The 21783-nt window shown below is 35.5% G+C and overlaps 1 protein-coding gene across 10 annotated transcripts in view; it reads right to left on the bottom strand.

Moving 5' to 3' along the window:
- Positions 1–21783, bottom strand: part of ZZZ3 (zinc finger ZZ-type containing 3) — a 117887-nt gene that overhangs the window by 70106 nt on the left and 25998 nt on the right. For 5 of the 10 annotated variants that reach the window (XM_057715790.1, XM_057715724.1, XM_057715716.1 and 2 more), the window contains exons 2-4: positions 2000–2134; positions 1839–1920; positions 247–400 (exon numbers count right to left, since the gene is read on the bottom strand). The gene's annotated coding sequence lies outside the window, so the exon portion shown is untranslated. The remainder of the gene's footprint in view (positions 1–246; positions 401–1838; positions 1921–1999; positions 2135–21783) is intronic. The other 5 variants (XM_057715749.1, XM_057715758.1, XM_057715743.1 and 2 more) reach the window with 3 other exon arrangements.

The raw sequence follows: 21783 nt of genomic DNA, 5'->3' as shown, positions 1-21783 counted from the left end.
AGATTCCAATATACTTTAAGTCACTTCATGTAACCCCTGTTGGGAAACTATTTCATCCCTACCCCATTCCCTGTAGCTCCACACTCCTATGAACAGCTAGCCAGACTGCACAATTTTCCAAAGGAAAGTACAGAAAAATAACAAGCACCAAAGGAAGTACAGAAAAATAACAAGCCTCCTCTCCTTAAATGCAAGCAAACAAACAAACTATAGTTGTCTTCACTACTGCAAAACTAAATAACTTACCTGTACAACCAAAGATCTATCATTGTGGAAATATTATCTCTTTTCTTTATATCCTGAAGGAGTTGGAGCTATGATCTAGAATAGAGCTTAAGCATCAGGGTTTCAGACTCTCAGCTTCAGCCATGGAGAATACTAGAACTTCCTAAATTCCTTTCTTTAAAATAAAATAATAAAAAAAAAGAATTAAAGAAGCAAATTAACTTATGCTAATAGATTTTAGTAACATCTTTGGTAATTCTTGTTAACTTTGTAGCCTCAAAGACATCAAGAAACTGGAAAAGGATTTTTAGAAACCAACAAAAAAACAAAAACAAAAAGAGCTTGAAATATACTAAATCTTTACAACTACTCAATATTATTTTGAATCAAAGTGTGACTCAGTTCTTTTCTACAGTCTAAGGCAATATTGTTTTGAGGTGACTCAAAGACTGCCCTTGATAAGAAGGTTTCTCATACAGAATTTATAATCTCTTACTCTTATTCTAGAGGCCTTCCCAAAGTTTGGCCTTCAAGTATTTAAAACTGGGGACTGAACAACAAAAATAATTTAGGTTACGTACAACAAAGAATCAACCAAGTCTTCTATATATACATGATAACTTTGATGGTTATAAAGTGCTACAAGACTTTACAAAGGGAAATTGTTTATAAAGGGAAATTTCTGTTATTTTTGGCATACAGATTTTGAACAAAAGTAAAAACAATATGGATTTTCTGGCTTTAGTACCCAGTTGGCCATGTATTTTAATTAACCTAATTACAAACCATTTCTTGGACTGTCTGGTTAATCACAGTTTTACTTCATAGTAATGTATTATGATATCTTTTTCAGAGTGTCTGGCTAAATGGGTTACTATGAGTGCACACTCGGAAACAAGGAGGAGCACCAGGAAAAAGACTAGTGATGTTTATGATGGAAACTGTCACTTTATTATAAATATAAAGCTAGAAATTCTAAAAGTGACACTATTTTTGGAAAAAGACTGCAACTTAAAAACTAATGCAAAAATTTTTTTAATTTTAAAAATTAAAAACTGATGCAATTATCAAGCTTTGTAAACTAGATTTACTGCCTATTAAAGATAAACAGATTACAGTCAGCAAGAGGGGAACAAGGCTAATATCTAATACCTATAGGTCCAATCTCTCCCAGACATGGCTTGCAAATTCTTGAAAAGCACAAGGTAGGAAAACTGTCTAAATAAAATTATTTAATACTACATTAAAAAATATTCTAAATTAACAAAAAAGTAACCCTTGACTTAAAACTTCACTCTTCTTTAAAACAGATCCCAATTGCCAACTCCTTTGTACTCGACCCTGAAATCTTTTCACAAACATGGTAAAGCATTATTACACTGTATGGTGTGTGGTGACAGTAGCAACCAACAGAGCCAAAGAGGATCCACAACTTAGGATGTGTCTCTGGGCGTTCACTGGCATGCCCATTCCAGCTGCCAGTGCTCTATTACGTTCCAGTCAGTCACCTTACTACCCTATTTGGGTAAGGTTTGCTGTAGAAACATCAGCCATTATATATGCCAGGCAAGGAGATCTACAACTGTTATTTTCACAGAAGAACTGATACTTACATCTGAGTCCTATCAGTATTAAGATAAACAGGATCATTCAGATGATTAGGCAGATTAAGCTTCTTTTAAGAAGCCTAATACACTGAAAAAGAAACTTCAGTCAATTACTTCTACTAACTAAATCCCGCTTGGCCTTAATTAAGATTACATTTTTTTCTTACCTTTTTTTTACAGTGTTTCGCCTAGTATTTGATTCCCAAGCGTCTGCATTTATCTGTCATCACTGTTAATGTCCATGTTACATTGAGACTTCACGTATTAATTATTTATATGGCTGTACTAGCACAACTTGGTATCTGTGAAGGGAAACCACAATATAGTCACTATGGATGTGTTACTGTTTACAGATTTGTGGATAAAACTGATAATATTTCTAAACATACTGCATTTTTTAATAAATTTCACAAATAATTCCTTATATTTAGCTACAAAATGTTATCTTTAACAGACTAAGATTTGTTAACACTTTTACAAATGCTTCTCACAGTACCCACATAAAATATTTCAAAATTTAACTCTAAATTAAAATTCTTAGAAGTTTTAGTGCTCCTTAAATTCCTTTTCTGACTACCAATGCAGATACACCGCATTCTCCGGAAGTCTGTAATTTCTTAGACATTAATAGAAAAGTACTTTTTTGAGTTTTATGATAATATTAGGGAATAAATTTAGAAAGCTTAAGAATGCAGTAAAAAAAGAAAATCATGACTTTCCCCTAAATGTGACTTTAAAACATTTGATGTCTTTTATAGTAATACTTTTGTCTTGGTTAGATTATCCCTCTGTGACTAATTTGTCCATATTATTTTGAAATGTATGTTTTACATATATATAATTATATATAAATAAATGTGACAAAATAAGTGAAGAAACAAATCAAGATGTAGCTGCAGAACGTTTCTTTAAAGCAAGCTTCTTAAAAACATACACATGGTTATAGGTTACAAGTCTGAGAAACATATCGATGTCCTTACAATGTTAATGAAAAGCATATATAAAACTTAGTCATTTCTACCCATTTATTAGCCGAAAAATAAGCTAAAAAAAAGCCATATATATGTCAAAGAAATCTATCAATGACATTTTAAAATATTCAGCATGGTGTACCATTCCAAATTCCTATATAATGAAAAGAAAGAGTAAAAATGTACACAGAAAATGCAGATAGGCTTATACCTGTTTCATGGATAAAATTTGTTACTGGGGTTGTCAACCTGCCAGATGTTCTCAGAGAAAAGTTTCACTAAAATACAGTACAGAAAACTAACACACTGTCAATTATATCTCATTTTTAATTGGAGGAAAAAAATTGAGTAAACAGTGATTAAGAAATACTAATACCTATCCTCAAACACTTCATTCCTATTAATTTGTTTTCTCCACCCCCCCCCCAACCCCGCAGCTTGTGGGATCCTAGTGCCCTGACCAGGAATCGAACCTGGGCCCCCTGCAGTGGAAGCAGAGTCCTAACCACTGGACCACCAGGGAATTCCCTCAATTGTTTTCAAATGTTAAAAAAGACTTTAGGAAATACCATAAAAAAATTAATACAGATCTGAGTATTCCTAAATTTAAAAGTTGATATAAATTCTCTTGTAACAAGCCAAGAGTTAAACTAGCCTAAACTCTTCTCATATTCCCTACACAGCAGTCTTCATTTCATTCACTATACTTTCAAATTTAAGATTCTGCACAAATACTATATGCTTTCTGGAACAGATAAACTACTTTGAATTGTGACAAGCTACAATAATTTCTAAATTTGAATTATTTAAGTACAGTAACTTCCAAAAGTTTAAAAAACTTAGCTATTTTGTCTTTTAAAAAGCATACAAAACAGAAAACAAACCATTTAAATCCCATTCCTAAGGCCTTATTTCTTCTTTGCCACAGAGCTTTGCTTGTTTTCACGTACTAACAAAATTCATTGACTATTCAAGAATTCCAAAAGCAAATCCAAAAACCAATCTTGACTGAAAAGAATTACTTTTCCTACCATTTTCAGTCTAACACTAGTACTACTGTGTTAAACAGATTACAGGATCTCAGATTCATGGCACATATGAAATCACTTCAAAAGACTACAGAAAATCCCACTAGAAAATGTATCAGTGCTACTGATATAGCAAAGTTATAAGCCTCAAGACTTACTATAAAACTGTGACATCTAAGCTAAATGCAATATAAATTATAAGACACTGAATTTTTTTTTAAGTTTTATGAGACCTTGGGGGAAAAACTCAGAACAAAGGTTATAATACAGATTCATATTTGTCACCCAATTCTTCAGTTGTTATGAGCAAAAATATTGAACACATGCACTACACTATGGCTTTAAATGATTTTAAAAGAAAATAGAGAGGGACATTCAAATCTAGTATTAAAAGCATTAAGATAATGGTCAAAGACAGAAATACTTTTCCTGGACAATTAGTTTATCACAGTTACTTGCTATAGAGAGTTGAACCTAATTTTCACTTGGTACAAAGTATGACCAAGAAGATCACACTTCCCTAGCTCCCTAAATTATCTGTAACCACAGGGCCAATGTTTTAGGTGCCTCCTACATATTTTTAGAGATAAGTCTATTTCATAATCAACAAAGAAAGGAAGTAGAAAGAACATCAGATTTGGTGGAAGGAGACGGAAATATGATTCTCTACGCACCATCAATAATAACTGACCATGAGAAAACCACTTTGCACTTCTGCATTTCATTTCTTCATCTATAAAATAGGAGACATAATACCTGCCTACTACATCTCAGGGTTACTATGAAGTTCAGTGAGATTATGCCTCATACTGGTTTTCAAACTTTAATGTGACTAAGAAATTCCTGGAACCAACTGTCTCAGAAATTCAGATTCAGCAATTCTGGACATGCAGGCATAAATCTTTATTTTTAATTAACTACTTCAGGTCATTCCAAGGTAGGGGTTCCCCCCAAAATGAGGCTCACATTTTGAAAAAAAATTCCATCACCATCTTCTGAAACTAGCATTACTGTAGGGACTTATTTAAAATGCAAATTTCTAAACCTCATCCTTAGAATTTCAGATTCAATGAAGTTGGGGCAAGACACAGAATCCTCATTTTTATCAAACACTAAAGGTGACTAAGATGTAAATGGCTCATGACCCATCCTTTTACAAACTCTGAATTAGATTCCTCCCCCTACACATTTCTCAAACTTTTCCCCACCACATTAGGCCTTCATCACATCTCACTTGAACTAACCCACCTGATATAATCACTCGCTGTAATCGGTCCCTCTACTTTAAGTCTTGTCCCTTACAAATGCATGGTCTACAGTGGGGTCTAAAGTGCACATTTCTGTCACTGTCTTATCTAATACCCTTCCAAGGGACTTCCACTTATGGCCAAGACAGGGTAACAGATGAAATTTACATTCCTATCGGAAACAACTAAAAATCTGGGCAAAATGTATGAAAATGTTTTTCATACACTGGAAACCAGACAATATAGGACAGAGATCAAGGAAAGAGAAGAAACAAATAAAGCAAAGTCCCAGCTTCCTGCCTGTCAGGCTGCAAAGCAAGGCAGTGATCCCAGGCAAAGCAGTCACCCTGAGTTAAGAAGATGAAGCACAGAGTGTTGGGAGACCCAAGTGGCTAAGGTTCCCAGAACATTTGTACCAGAGAGGAGGGAGCTTCAGAGACAGCAAGTAAGACCTCAGAAGATCTGCAGAGATCCTCCTCAGGTCTTTAGCTGAGCACTGATCAGTAACATGCAGTGTATCCAATACCCGGAAAACCACTTCTACCCATAGCCAGGGGTATGCTAGAAAATGTGTAACAACTAAGGGCGGTTAATGGCTTATAGTTCCCAGTTTGCAGGATTACCAATGACTTTGGTGTGAATATTCCTACCCACAGCCAATTGCAAGCTATCAAGCAATACCACTGAGTGCAGATGGGAAAGAGGTACATGGTAGCACATTAAACATTATGTAATATTTCTACAACTGTGATACAATACATGTGAATTACCGCCAAAGCATAAAAAAAAGTAGTAAGTAATAATATAATCTGGAAGTAATGAGTTTTGAGTATTTATCACCTTTTTCTTTTTTTTTTAAGCATCTTTGTTCTTAATACAATTGATTTAACTGTAAGTCCATGTAATTTAATTCTATTAAGAATTAAGCCAGCTCACAAACTTCCTGATATTTTGAAAACTGTCTCTCACTAGCTCTAGTATAGCACTGCCCACGGCTCACACAGGGCCAGGAATAGTTTGTATACCTACCAGCCAGAGTAAAAAACCTCATAATTCATAAGACATCAAGTACAGTGCTCAGGAGGGCACTGCCTCAGTAGTGGGACAAAATGAGCTCTAGACTAAAGACTGCTCTAGTCTCACCTAACGAAGCCTAAAACCAAGCCTCAAAAAAATAAAGCCATTTCCAAAGAACTTAACTGCATCACAAAACAAAGTTCAAAAATATTTAACATAAAATTGACAATGCCAGGCATCCAATAAAAAAAGCCAAAAAAAAACCCAATAAAAAAATCCCCCCCCCCAAAAAAAAACAAAAAAACACAAAGAAAACCAGACATGCAAAGAAATAGGAAGATACTACATATAATGAGAAAATCAATCAACAAAAAAGGACACATACATGAAAGATTTACTAGGGTGGAACATTAAATCAGTTATTATAACTAGTTAACATATCCAAAAAAGATAAATGGAAAGATTAAGCATGTTAGGTACAGATATGAAAGTTATTTTTTTTTAATTGATTCTTCTAGTAATGAAAAATGCTGGTTGGGATAAACAGCAGATTAGATACTGCAAAGAAAATGTCAATGAACATGAAAGCACAGCAACAGAAAACTACAAAATAAAACACAGAAAGGACTGAATTAAAAAAGCATAAATGAGCTGTAAGACAACATTAACAGCCTAGTAGATGGGTAACTGGAAAGCACAAAAGAAGCAGAAAAAAAGTCTGAAAAAGTAATGGCCCAAATTTTTTCAAACTGGATGAAAATTATAAACCCACAGATCAGGACTTCCTAGGTGGCACAGTGGTTAAGAATCCGCCTGTTAAAGCAGGGAACACGGGTTCGATCCCTGCTCCACGAAGATCCCACATGCTGTGGAGCAACTAAGCCCATGAGTCACAACTATTGAGCCTGTGCTCTAGAGCCTGTGTGCCACAACTACTGAAGCCCATGCACCTAGAGCCCGTGCTCAGCAACCAGAGAAGCCATGGCAATGAGGAGCCCACGCACCACTACAAAAAGTAGCCCCCACTCACCACAACTGAAAGCCCACACACAGCAAAAAAGACCCAACACAGCCAATTAAATAAATTTTTTAAAAAAGATAATTAGGGAAGTTGCTGTATAACAAAGGGAGATCAACTCGATGATGGGTGATGCCTTAGAGGGTCAGGACGGGGAGGGTGGGAGGGAGTCACAGGAGGGAGGGGATATGGGGATATATGTATAAATACAGCTGATTCACTCTGGTGTACCTCAAATCTGGTACAAGAGTGTAAAGCAATTATATTTCAATAAAGAGCTTAAAAAAATAAATAAATAAAATAAAAGATAATTATTCCAGGACTTCCCTGGTCATCCACTGGTTAAGACTCTGTACTCCCAATGCAGGGGGCACAGGTTCAATCCCTACTTAGGGAACTAAGATCCTGTATGCCATGTGGTATGGCCTTAAAAAAATAAAAATAAATAAAAGATAATTATTCCAAGAAGGGTACCAAGACAAATCAATGGGGAAAAAAATAATAATCTTTCCCCGAAATGGTGCTAAGAAAATGGAATATCCACATGCAAGAGAAAGCTGGACAACTATTTTGCATTATATTCAAAAATTAACTAAAAATGAATCAAAGACCAATGTGTAGGAGCTAAAATTATAACATTCTTAGAAGAAAAATAAGTATAAATCCTTGTTACCTTGGATTACACAATGGTTTCTTACATATGACCCTAAAAGTGCAAGCAACCAAGGACAAATACTAAATACTACACGATGTCACTTATATGAGATACCTAAAGTAGTCAAATTCTTAGAGATAGAAAATAGATTGGTGGTTTACAGGGACTAGGGAAAGAGGGTAATGGAAAGTTATTGTTTAACAGATACAGAGTTACAATTTTACAAAATTAAAGAAGTTCTAGAGATGGATGATAGTGATGACTGCCCAACAATCTAAATGTACTTAATGCCACTAAAAGCTGTGTACTCTGGACTTCCCTGGTGGCCCAGTGCGACATTTCTAGAGACATGGATGGACTTGGAGACTGTCATACAGAGTGAACTGAGTCAGAAAGAGAAAAACAAATACTGTATATTAACACATATATGTGGACTATAGAAAAATGGTACAAATCAACTGGTTTGCAAGGCGGAAATGTAGAAAACAAATATATGGACACCAAGTGGGGAAAGTGGGGAGGGTTGGGGGGGGGGGAATGAATTGGGAGATTGGGATACCAAATTGTATGCTCTAAATATATGCAGTTTATTGTATGTTAACTGTATCTCAATAAAAGTTCTGGGGCTTCCTAGGTGGCGCAGTGGTTAAGAATCCGCCTGACATTGCAGAGGTCAGAGGTTCGATCCCAGCTCCAGGAAGATCCCACATGCCACGGAGCAACTAAGCCCGTGTGCCAAAATAAAAAAAAAAAAATAATAAAAAAAAAAAAAAAAAAAAAAAAAACCAAAAAAAATAAAAGTTCTGAGGGAAAAAAAAAAAAAAAAAGAATCCACCTGCCAATGCAGGGGACATGGGTTCAATCCCTGGGCCAGGAAGATCCCACATGCCATGGTGTAACTAAGTCCATGTGCCACAATTACTGAGCCTGTGCTTCAGAGCCCATGAGCCACAACTATTGAACCCACGTGCCACAACTACTGAAGCCCACACACCTAGAGTCCGTGCTCCACAACAGAGAAGCCACCGCAGTGAGAAGCCTGCACACTGCAAGAAAGAGTAGCCCCTGCTCGCCGCAACTAGAGAAAGCCTGCGCACAGCAATGAAGAACCAATGCAGCCAATAAATAAATAAATGAAATTAAAAAACAAAAACAAAAAAAAACTGTGCACTTTAAAATAGTCAATTTTACAAGGATGCCCAATCTCACCATTTCCATTTAACATAGTATTAAGTCCCAGCCACAACAGACAAGAAAAAAATAAATAAAAGATATCCAAATTGGAAAGGAAAAGGTGAAACTGTCACTATTTGCATATGACATGATACTCTATATAGAGAACCCTAAAGTCTTCACCCAAAAACTATTAGAATAAATGATTTCAGCAAAGTTGCAGGATACAAGATTAGCATACAAAAATCTCTTGCATTTCTATACATTAATAATGAAACATCAGAAAAAAGAAAGTAAAAATACAACCCCACTTAAAACTGCATTAAAAAATAAAACACCTAGGAATAGACTGAACTAAGGTGGTGAAAGACCTATACTCTGAAAACTATAAAACAGTGAAGTAAACTGAAGCTGATTCAAAGAAATGGAAAGATATTCAGTGCTCTTGGATTGGAAGAATTATTAAAATGGCCATACTACCCAAAGCAATCTACAGATTTAATGTAATCCCTATCAAAATTCCAAGGGCATTTTTCACAGAACTGGAACAAATAATCCTAAAATTTATGTGGAACCTAAAAAGATCCCTAATTGCCAAAGCGACCCTGAGAAAAAAGAACAAAGCTGGAAGTATAACCACCCACCCAGACTTCAGACTATACTCCAAAGCTACAGTAATCAAAGTAGCATGGTACTGGCACAAAAACAGACACGTAAATCAATGAAACAAAACAGAGAGCCCAGAAATAAACCCATTCACACACAGTCAATTAATCTATGAGAAAGGAAACAAGAATAAACAATGGAGAAAAGACAGTATCTTCAACAATTGGTGCTGGGAAAACTGGACAGCCACATGTAAAACAATGAGATAAGAACATTCTCTTATACCATATACAAAAATAAACTCAAAATGGTTTAAAAACCTCAATGTAAGACATGAAACCATAAAACTCCTAGAAGAGAACATAGGCAGAACACTCTTTGACATAAATCATAGTGTTATCTTCTGGGACCAGTCTCCTAAAGCAAAGGAAATAAAAGCAAAAATAAACAAATGGGACCTAACTGAACTTAAACACTTTTGCAGAGCAAAGGAAACTTTAACAAAACAAAAATGGGAGATGGGAGAAAATATTTGCAAGTGATGTGACCAACAGGAGTTAATATCCAAAATATATAAACAGCTCAAACAACTCAATATCAAAAAAACCAAACCATCCATACAAAACAAGCACAGAAGACTTGAATTTAGATATTTTCCCAAAGACATACAGACAGCTAACAGCCACATGAAAAGATGCTCAACATCACTCATTACTAGAGAAACGAAAATCAAAACCACGATGAGGTATCACCTCAAACCGTTCAGACTGTCTATCATCAAAAAGAATACAAATAACAAATGTTGGTGAGGATGTGGAGAAAAGGGAACCCTTGTACACTGTTGGTGGAAATGTAAATTGGTGCAGTTATTATGCAAAATAGCATGGAGGCTCCTTTAAAAACTAAAAATAGAACTACAGGGAATTCCCTGGAGATCCAGTGGTTAGGACTCCACACATTCACTGCCAAGAGCCCAGGTTCAGTCCCTGGTCGGGGAACTAAGATCCTGCAAGCTGCGTGGCATGGCCAAAAATAAAACTTTTTTAAATAAATAAAAATAAAAATAGAACTATCAGACAATGCAGTAATTCCACTCCTGGGTATATGTCTGGAAAAAACAAACATTTTTGACTTTTTGAATTAAAGATATGTGTATGCCAATGTTCACAGCAGCATTTATAGTAGCCAAGACATGGAAGTAGCCCAAGTGCCCATCAACAAATGACTGGATTAAGAACACACACACACATACACACAAACACGTGCACCCAGTGGAATATTATTCAGCCACAAAAAGAACGAAATACTGCCATTTGCAGCATCAGTGGGTAGTTGTTGTATAACAAAGGGAGTCCAACTCAAGGATGGAAGATGCCTTAGAGGACTGGGGCAGGGAGGGTGGGGGGGACTCAAGGTGGGGGAGTCAAGGAAGGGAGGGAATACGGGGATATGTGTATAAAAACAGATGACTGAACCTGGTGTACCCCCCCCAAAAAAAAAAAAAACAAAAAAACAAGGATAGACTTAGAGAATGTTATGCTTAGTGAAACAAGTCAGACAGGAAGACACATACTATATGATTTCACTTATATGTGAAATCTCAAAAATTACACAAATGAATGTATATGCAAGAGAGACTCACAGATATAGAAAACAAACTTGTGATTACCAAAAGGGACAGGGAAGGGGGAAGGGACAAATTAGGAGTATGGGATTAATGGATAAAAACTACTATATATAAAATAGATAAGCAACAAGGACATACTGTATAGCACAGGGAATTATATCCTTTATCTTGCAACAACCTATAATAGAATATAATCTGCAAAAATACTGAATCACTATGCTGTACACCTGAAACTAACACAATAATGTAAATCAACTACACTTCAAATTTTAAAATGGTCAATTTTATGTTATGTATATTCTATCACAATTTAAAAACTAAAATTAAGAAGAAACAAGCAACCAAAGAAAAACACAGATAAATTGGAATCATCAAAATTTAAATCTTTTGTGCTTCTAAGAACTCTACTAAGAGAACAAGACAACCCACAGAATGAGAAAAAAATATTTGCAAATCATTCACCTACAAAGAACCTTTACAACTTAATAAACAGACAAGCATTCCAAAAAACTGAGCAGTGGACTTGAATACATAGTTGTACAAAAAAGATATACAAATAGCCAATAAGTACAATAAAAGATGCCCAACATCATTGGTCATCAGGGAAATATAAGTCAAAACCACAATGAGGTATCACTTCATACCCACTATGATCAATATGACAAAAAAAATGGATAACCAATACTGACAGGATATGGAGAAACTCATACTCTCATATATTGCTGGTGTAAATACAAAACTTTGCAGCTGCTTTGGCAAAGTCTGGCAGTTCCTTAATAAGTTAAACACAGAATTACCACATGACCCAGGAATTTCACTTCTGGATATATACTCAGGAAAAAGAAAACATTTTCACACAAAAACTTGTTCATGAATGTTCACGGCAACATTATTCATAATAGGCAAAAAGTGAAAACAACCCAAATGTCCATAAACTGAATGGGTATATAAAATATGGCATACAATGGAATATTAATTCAGCCATAAAAAGGGGTGAGCTGTTGATACACACCACAACATGGATGACCCTTAAAAACATGGTAAGTCAAAGAAGCCAGTCACAAATGTCACATATTGTATAATTCTATTTATATGAAATGTCCAGAACAGGCAAATTCGTAGGCAAAATCTACAAAAAAGAGACTTGAAGAGACTGGAGGAAGGGAGGAGATGGTAACAAGTGATTGCTAATAGGTATGGGATTTCTTTTTAGAGTGATGAAAGTATTCTGCAGGCGATGGTTATACGACTTTGTGAATATACTAAAAATTATTGAATTGTACACTTTAAAGGAATAAATTTTATTATATCTAAATTTTATATTATCTCTCTCTCTTTTGGGGTGGGGGGGGCTGCACCATGAGGCATGCAGGATCTTAGTTCCCCAACCAGGGATCGAACCCATGCCCCCAGCAGTGGAAGAGCAGTCTTAACCACTGGAACTACCAGTGAAGAGTGCTATATTATCTCATTTTTTAAGTTATTTTTAACTTATCTATTAAAGTACAGCATACTTATGGAGAAGTGCACAAATTGTAAACATACAACTTGATGAATTATCACAAAGTGTAGAGGTATATATATATTTTTTAAGAGTTCCAATGGTAATTTTGATAAACAGACAAGGATGAAAACTACTACCTCTGCCTCATCTGTCTCTACCTTCTTTCCTTTGCTCAGCTAACATTTATCTTTCCCTTCAAGTCAGATCAGATGCAACCATCTCCTATAAGAAGTTATGTGTTCTCAGGGAATCCTGTGCATAGCTCATATCATACCACCAGGCATATATGGTAATTTCCAAACACTTTTTTTAAGAGCTCTTAATTTATATGCTGCAGAAACAGAAGAAAGTAAAGCTGCTCTAGTTAAAAACAAGGGTAAAGTCATTGCATGACAGTAAGGTTGCTCACCCTCCCTCAAACTATCCCTCTAGGAGTTTGAAAATTACTACTTACCATACTCATCTATTCACTTGTGTGTTTCATTTCACCAAAACTAGTTTATAGCAAGGCCTCTCTTATTCACTTCCCTGGTGCTTAGAAAACATTCATTAAATATTATTACTGAGACATTATTCAAACTAAAAGTAAATACGGAGGATAAATCAGTAAATGGAAAAACATTTGAGAAAAGGGAAATGGTGTCAACAGAGGTGCTGAAACAGAAAAGGCCTTGGCATATCAGAGGAACTGAAATGAGGCCAGTGAGGCTGGACCTTAAGTAAGCAAAGGAAGACGCATTATGAAATAAGCTTTAAAGGACTTCCCTGGTGGTCCACTGGTTAAGAATACGCCTTCCAATGCAGGGGACACAGGTTTGATACCTGGTCGGGGAACTAAGATACCACATGCAGCAGGGTAACTAAGCCTGCACGCCACAACTAGAGAGCCCGCATGCCACAACTACTGAGCCTACATGCTCTGGAGCCTGTGAGCCACAACTAGAAGAGAAGCCTTTGCGCTGCAAGGAAGAGACCGCGCTACAACAAACAACACTGCATGCACCACAACGAAGATCCTGAATGCTACAGTTAAGACAAGACACAGCCAAATAAATAAATAAATAAATACTTAAAAAATCAACTGGTTTGCAAGGCAGAAATAGAGACACAGATGTAGAGAACAAACATACGGACACCAAGGGGGGAAAGAAGGGGGGGATGAATTGGGAGACTGGGATTGCCACATATACATTATTAATGAGAAAAAAAATCAAACTGTACACTTAAAAGAATAATAATAATAAGCATTTAAGGTTTTTCCATGTCTTTTCATGGCTTGATAGCTCACTTATTTTTGGCACTGAATAACGTTCCATTGTTTGAATATGCCACAGTTTATTTATCCATTCACCTACTGAAGGATGTCTTGGTTGTTACCAAGTCTTAGCAATTACGAATAAAGCTGCTGTAAACATTTAAGAAAAAAAGAAGCTTTAAAGCAGATAGGTGCCAGACCATGAAGGGCTTGGTAGGCTACAGTGGGAATTTGATCTTTGGGGTTTTTTTAATTTACTTTTTAATTTTGTTATATACCTTTTAATTAAATTTGAATTATTTATTCTATCAAACAATTTTAAAGAAGAGAATTTAATGATGCAATCTAATATACATTTTTAAAAGATCATTCTGGCTGCTGTGTGAATGTGAACTCAAGAGCATAATGGGAAGGCAACAAGAGCACACTAATAAATTTGAACAAAGAGAATAAAAGAATAAATAAACGTTGAAGCAGGAAAGTGTCAACATTCAAAGCGACAACAATCACTTGTTTTCATTCATTCAACAAATACTAACTGGGACCAACTGTGTTCCTGGCACTGTTCTGGACACTGGGAAGAGGAAAGTTCCTGCTCTCAGAGCTTACATTTTGTATAAACAATTCAACAGATAAATTATGTTGGATGAGAAGTGATACAAAAAATAAAGTAAGATAAGACAATGAAGAACGATGGGAGTGGTCAGGGAGGAATTCTCTAATGACCTTTTTTAATTAATTTTTTTATTGGTGTATAGTTGATTTACAATATTATGTTAGTTTCTGCTGCACAGCAAAGTGAATTAGCCATACACATACATATACCCACTCTCTTCTAGACTCCATTCCCGTAGAGGTCATTAAAGAGTACCAACTAGAGTTCCCTGTGCTATACAGTAGATTCTTATTAGTTATCTTTCATATATAGTAGACTGCATATATCAATCCCAATCTCCCAATTTATCCTCCCCCCACCCACGCTTTTCCCCCTTGGTAATAGTAAGTTTGTTTTCTACATCTGTGACTCAATTTCTGTTTTGAAAATAGGTTCCTTTGTACCAATTTTTTAGATTCTACATATAAGCGATATCACATGATATTTGTCTTTCTCTGTCTGACTTACTTCACTCAGCATGGCAATCACTAGGAATGACCTAACATTTAAACAGCGATCATGTAGGACCTGGTAGGCAATGGTAAAGGACTTTGGATTTTACCCAGACTGAGATGAAAGTCACTGGAGAATTTTAATCAAGGGAGTACCATGATCTGACATTTATTTAAAAGGATCATTCTGGAAAAAAAAAAATGAAAAGCCAAAAAAAATAAAATAAAATAAAAATAAAATAAATAAATAAATAAAAGGATCATTCTGGGAGGGTTGAGGGGAAAAAAATTTTTTTTAAATAAAAAATAATAATAATAAAAGGATCATTCCAACAGCTGTGTGCAGAACAGACTGTAGACAGCAAGAGCAGAGACATGAAGGACAGTTTCAGAGGACATTATTGCTATGCGAGAAATAACAATGCATTATCAGAGGAAGCGGCAAGAAAGCAGCCAGCCACTTCAACTTAGATTTTGAAAGCAGGCCCAACAGAATTCACTATCATTAATACACTAGATGTGGAGCTTTAAGAGAAAGCCCCAAATTCTAAGAATTACTCTTCCTCTGCTTAGAGAGTACTCTGCAAGGTTCTGTCCTACTCCCTGTTCTCTTATCCTTGCACAATAACTGCAATGCTGTGGGTTCCTCAATCTATATATTCGCTTCTACATTTCCCTTCAGAGCTTCAGTTCTATATCCAACTGCCTGCTGGACTCTATAAAAACCTCAAATTCTACTTGTTAAAAAGTGGATTCACCATCTTGCCTTCAGCCCCAATACCAATACCTGGTTCCTCCATCAGAATTACTTATCTAAATGAATGATACTACAAATTACCCTACTGCCAAAACTAAAATCCTAGGAGTAACTTTTTAACTCCCTTTCCTCTGTCATCCCTCCCACCCACCCATACACATATCCAATCATTCATCATATATTTTTTTGTACATTATGTGCACTTTCATGACATCACAGCACAAGGGTAAGGAAGATCATTTAATCTGCTTTTTCTGACTAACGCTACGTTAAGTGAATGTTCTAATGCTAGTTCAATGAAAAATAGAAGGGAATCAAACCTTCAGCAAAGGACTGCACTGTTCCATTTCAGAAGTAGAAAATCTCAGGTTAATTCTCAGAGCATGAAAAGTTCACAGAAATATAATTTCTGAATCATAGCTGAAGCTGTGAAAGCAAATTAATTCAAGGGAGAATAGAAGAGGTTTGGGGCAGAATATCTGAAGGCACCAATGTCCATGTACCAGCATATAAGAGACAATTCAAGAAGCTGACAAAGAACCATCACAGAAATGAGACAACAATCTGAAAAGAGTAATATAATCAAACTCTGTGTTTAGGCTACTGGGTCCCAAAAACTGTTCTTCAGTGAAGTGAGAAAAATACAGAAAATACACTTCATTTTCCATAAAGCTAGATTTACTCAATTTAAAGCATTCTTTTATTCTGAATTTATGTCACTCCTCTTTTTTGGTATGAAAGGAGGTTTCTGTAAATTTTCTAATGTCATTTTTTTAACCAAATTAAAAGTTGGGGGACTTCCCTGGTGGCACAGTGGATAAGACTCTGCACTCCCAATGCAGGGAGCCGGGGTTCGATGCCTAGTCAGGTAACTAGACCCCGCATGCATGAGGCAACTAAGGAGCCTGCCAACTGCAACTAAGACCCAGTGCAACCAAATAAATAAATAAATATTTTTAAATATTGAAAATTATACTAGACTGGTCTGTAACAATATTTTTAACTTTCTGTTAATTAAATACAATAACTTGGAACCACTGAGGTTATAATGATACTGGTATTATGACATCATATACAAAAGTAAGTATGAAAAAGACAAAATTATCAGGCTGTCATTTCTTCTTTTTTTTTTTTGGCCACACCACACGGCTTGCAGGATCTCAGCTTCCTGACCGGGGTCAAATCCAGGCCCCCTGCAGTGGAAGCACAGAGTTCCAACCACTGGACTGCCAGGGAAGTCCCAGGCTGTCATTTCTAAATATTATTCAATTCTATTGCATATTACTGGGTTAAAGGAGTACTGAATAAAGTAAAAACATAAAAAAGCAAGTGAATCCAAGGAGATAAACGTAGTTTAAAAAAACCCATTTGGAGGCAATTTTTCTATAAGCTACATATTCATTAACCACTAGAGGTAATTTCCCATTTTTTCCCCATGAGTTTCAGAGTCTATGCAGATTTATGTGTGATAATTCAGTTAACTCTGCACTTATCAAAATGTATTACTCATTCCTGTCCTGACAATTTCAAAATTAAAAGAATGAACTTTCAATTTTATTCAGGTAGTACTTATTTTATGGAGTATTATTAAAAAAAAGCATAACTAGCACATTAAACCAATTATTTTATTACATTTTAATTGAGGCTAGGCTGAAAACAGCTTAGTCAAAGAAAAATCTAAAGAATTCTAGATTATATCAAGATACAATATAACAGTAAACTTATAGGAGAAGGATTAATGTTTGAGAAATGGTGTTATTATGACCTACAAACACACAGGTTATCTTTCATAAACACCTATATCTAACTCCACATAGAACATATATTCCAAGTTGTTGATAAAAATTTACATTTTCCCAATGATTTACAACCTCAACTTCACAGATGAACTATCAGCAGAAAATCTTTTGATCCCAAATACATAAATCTTTTCATAAAAACTCTTTTAAAATGCATTTTAAACAAATACATAGCACCAAGTGAGACAGTTCATTTGAATGCTGCCCATTTTACAGCAATGGAATGAAATGTGAAAGCCCATCACGCTGGAGGTACTCTGCTTAAGGATAATTTAAAGATACCTATTAGTATTCCAAGTCCAAAAAATGGACTGCATCAGAAAAAAAAATTAAAATTAAGAGAAAAGAAATAGAGTTCTCCAAATTTCCCTTGAATACAATATCTATTTCTATTTTCCCAGACTCAGAACCAAAAGATTTCACCCAGAAATATTTAAGGCTAGGCAATGTGTCATTTTCAAGGGTCTTCTGACCTTTATCCCTTGGCTATAAAGACATTACGGTTTTGCACTTCAACTTGAAGTAATAAACTCCTTGCAAATAGAGGATAAAATCAGGATATTTTTTCCTTTCCAGAGGCGAAGTCTAAAGTCACTTTGTAATAGCTTGGTCAGCCAGACTCAAGGAGTCTAGTGGCTTGTAAACAAACTATTAACTATTCTTAACATATATGAACAAAGCATGTTTATTTCTGTAGTAGAGGTTCTAGTCTATTGAGCAACTTAAAGAAACCTAGGAAGACTGGAATAAAAGATATTTGAAAATACTGGAAAAGTCAAAATCAGTCTCTGAAAAAAAATCTGTAAACATGAATCAAAGGTGATTCGTCTATATGGTGTAAATGCACCTACAGTATATACCTGAAAGGAATCTGAATATACTGGGTGTTGGGGTGGGGGGAGAGTTTTAGGTTCCAATCCAAACTAAACTACTTACTAGTTATGTGACCCTGAACAATCTGATACTCATTCCTCATCTGTTAAATGGGGAGAAAGCATTCCTATCACATGGAATTGTGCATTAAAAGCATTAAAAGCATTAAATGAAATAATGTATATAAAGTACTCCCAGTACACAGTGCACAATCAATAGATATGCATAATAATGATTGTTAACATTTATTATGTCCAATGCTAGGCACTGTACTTTATATTCATTATCCCATTTAACTCTCAAAAACCTGGGGGGAGGGGTCCTATTATTATTACCATTTCACAGATGAAAAAACTAAAGCTCAAAAAAGTTAAATATTTTATTCAACATTACACAGCTAATTAAGTGGCAGAACAGAGAGACTTAACCACTTTGACAGTGTGCTTTACAATAACAAAGAACTTTCTCATTATACCTTCACAATAATCTCAAAAGTAGACAGGCTAGGCAACATCTTCATTTCCTATAGTATATGGCAACAAACTCAAGAAATGCCTATGATCACACAACTAACAGAGCCAGAATTTGAGCCTAGGTCTTACATCTCAAACTAGAGTTCAATCTATGAGACTGTGGCTTTCTACATTATGGTAATAATTCTATAAACACTGTGAATGAAGAACTCCTTCCAGAAGAAAATAAGATTGGTTATAGCTAATAAACAGATGATATATGATCTATGTTAATACTTCCTCCCAATGGCTGTCAATAGTCAAATTTACCAGAAGTTAAAATACAGGTTTACTTAAGAATATCAATAACAACATTATACTATTTACACAAAGTCTGTGAGACTATCTCAGTGCTAACGAAAACCAGAAGATATTTTGACAGGTCTATTACTGTTTTCTGTAGTATGCTTCTTGTTTAATGAATGACATCATTTAACAGAGAACTAGAGAAGAGAGTTTTATACTTCTTTGTAAGTCATTCAGTTGCTCCTGCAAAGTCATTCCCTCCCTCCGTTCATGAAGAGGGAAAAGATATCCATCTATGGAAAGGTGTGAGGACTGAACACAAGACAGCATCTAAGGCTTAAAATGAAAAGTGCCCTCCACTGTATTTATTTCCTATTTATCTCCTAGAATAGGAAACTTAAGAGAAACAAGCCAATTAAATAGTTAATACTGACACAACATAATCAAACAAATGATCTGTAACATCTTCTATAATTACCTTTACTTTGACTGGAGTTTAGTCATGACAGTATTTTTAAATGTTTAAAAGAAACAACTATTTTTTAAGCAAAAAGGCATGAGCAAATATGGTCATCTGATTTATAACAAAGGTAAACTATAGTACAGTGGAGAAAGCAAAGTTTTTTCAAGAGATTGTAGTGGGTCACTAGATATCCATGTGGAATAATATGTGTTTTGACTATTACCTCTTGCCATACACAAACATCAATTCAGAGAGGTTATGGATCTAAATGGGAAAAGTAAAAAAAATTTTTTTAACTTTTTAGGAAAAAACAGAACAGCTTCATCATCTTGGTATAGGCAAAGGTTTTCTTAAACAGGTCACAGAAAGTAGCACTTGAAAAAATGGATTGGGAATTCCCTGGCAGTCCAGTGATTAGAACTGCTTCCACTGCAGGGAGCACTGGTTCGATCCCTGGTCAGGGAACTAAGATCCCTGTCCTGTCGTGGCCAAAAAAAAAAAAAAAAAGAAAGAAAGAAAAAAGAAAAAAAAAATGGACCAATTGGATTATGTTACAATTTTAGAACTTCTGTTCCGAGAAAGACAGCACTAAGAGAATGAAAGGGCAATCCAGGGTGGGAGGAGGTATTTGCAATGCATAGGTCAATCAAAAAAGGACTCGTTTAAATATATTTTAAAAATTCCTATAAACCAATAACAAGACACACACCTAATATTTTTCAAACAGGCAAAGATTTAACCACATAAAAAAAGAAAGCCAATTAGCCAATAAACATTAAATGATGCTTACTTCATTATTCATCAAGGAAACAAAAATCAAAGCCATAAAGACTCAGATTTTTAAAGGCAAAACAAAAATTGACAAGAAGGAATTCCCTGGCGATCCAGTGGTTAAGACTCCGAACTTTCACTGCTGAGGGCCCGCTTTCGATCCCTTGTCAGGGAACTAAGATCCCACAAGGCACACAGCTAGGCCAAAAATAACTTGACAGGAATATGGAACAACCAGAACTCTGATATGATACTGGCAAGAGTGTAGACTGATAAAAGGACTTTGGAAAACAGCCAATATCTACAGTTCAATAAATACACACCATCTTGACCCAATCACTTCAATCCTAGGTATATATCCAATAGAAATGCATACATATGGGGGAGAAAAAGAAATGCATGCATATGTCCACCTAAAGACATATATAAGAACATCCACAGCAGCACTATTTGTACTACCTAAATGCCCATCAACAATAGATATACAACAGGACTTCCCTGGTGGTCCACTGGTTAAGAATCCACCTTCCAATGCAGGGGACAAGGGTTTGAATCCTGGTCAGGAAACTAAGATCCCACATGCCGCGGGGCAACTAACCCCATGCACCACAACTAGGGAGCCCACGTGTTGCAACTACTGAGCCCACGTGCTCTGGAGCCCTCACGCCACAACTAGTGAGAAGCCCGCAAGCCTCAACGAAGATCCTGCATGCCACAACTAAGACCCAACACAGTTAAATAAATAGATAGATATTAAACCCCCCCAAAAAAACAAAGAATAAGATACATAACTTGTTGATTATTCACACAATGAAATACTATACAACAATGAAAGTAAGCTAAGTGTCATGCAACAATAAAAAGCTCATAAACATAATGTTTAGCCAAAGACAGACACAAAGGAGTGCATATTGTATCTTTCCATTTATATAAAGTTTAAGAACAGGCAAAACTAATGTGTGGTAATACAGTTGATTTAAGCATGGCTGACCCCACCTACATGTATATGTACACATATACACACACAAAAACACATATACAGCATACGATGCAAGCAGCACCAATCACAGTTCCTCCATGACATCTGTTTGTATGGCTAATGAAATAACCTAACAAGATTTTCTCTAGCGTAGTAAAAAATATGGCTGAAACTCCCATTGGCCAAGCAAAAGAAGGAAAAAGAGCCCTAAAGCTCCATCATTTAAACAATTTGATTTAGTTTTACCTGAAGCGAGATAAGCAGCCTGAACTTTTCAATTTCATAAATCAAAAATATTCCTTTAGTTGACTGATGACTTTCAATGAGATGAGAATGCATCTAT

Source organism: Hippopotamus amphibius, chromosome 1 (assembly GCF_030028045.1).
Source record: "Hippopotamus amphibius kiboko isolate mHipAmp2 chromosome 1, mHipAmp2.hap2, whole genome shotgun sequence".
Lineage (NCBI taxonomy): Eukaryota > Metazoa > Chordata > Mammalia > Artiodactyla > Hippopotamidae > Hippopotamus > Hippopotamus amphibius.
This window is presented reverse-complemented; position numbering and strand designations above follow the sequence as displayed.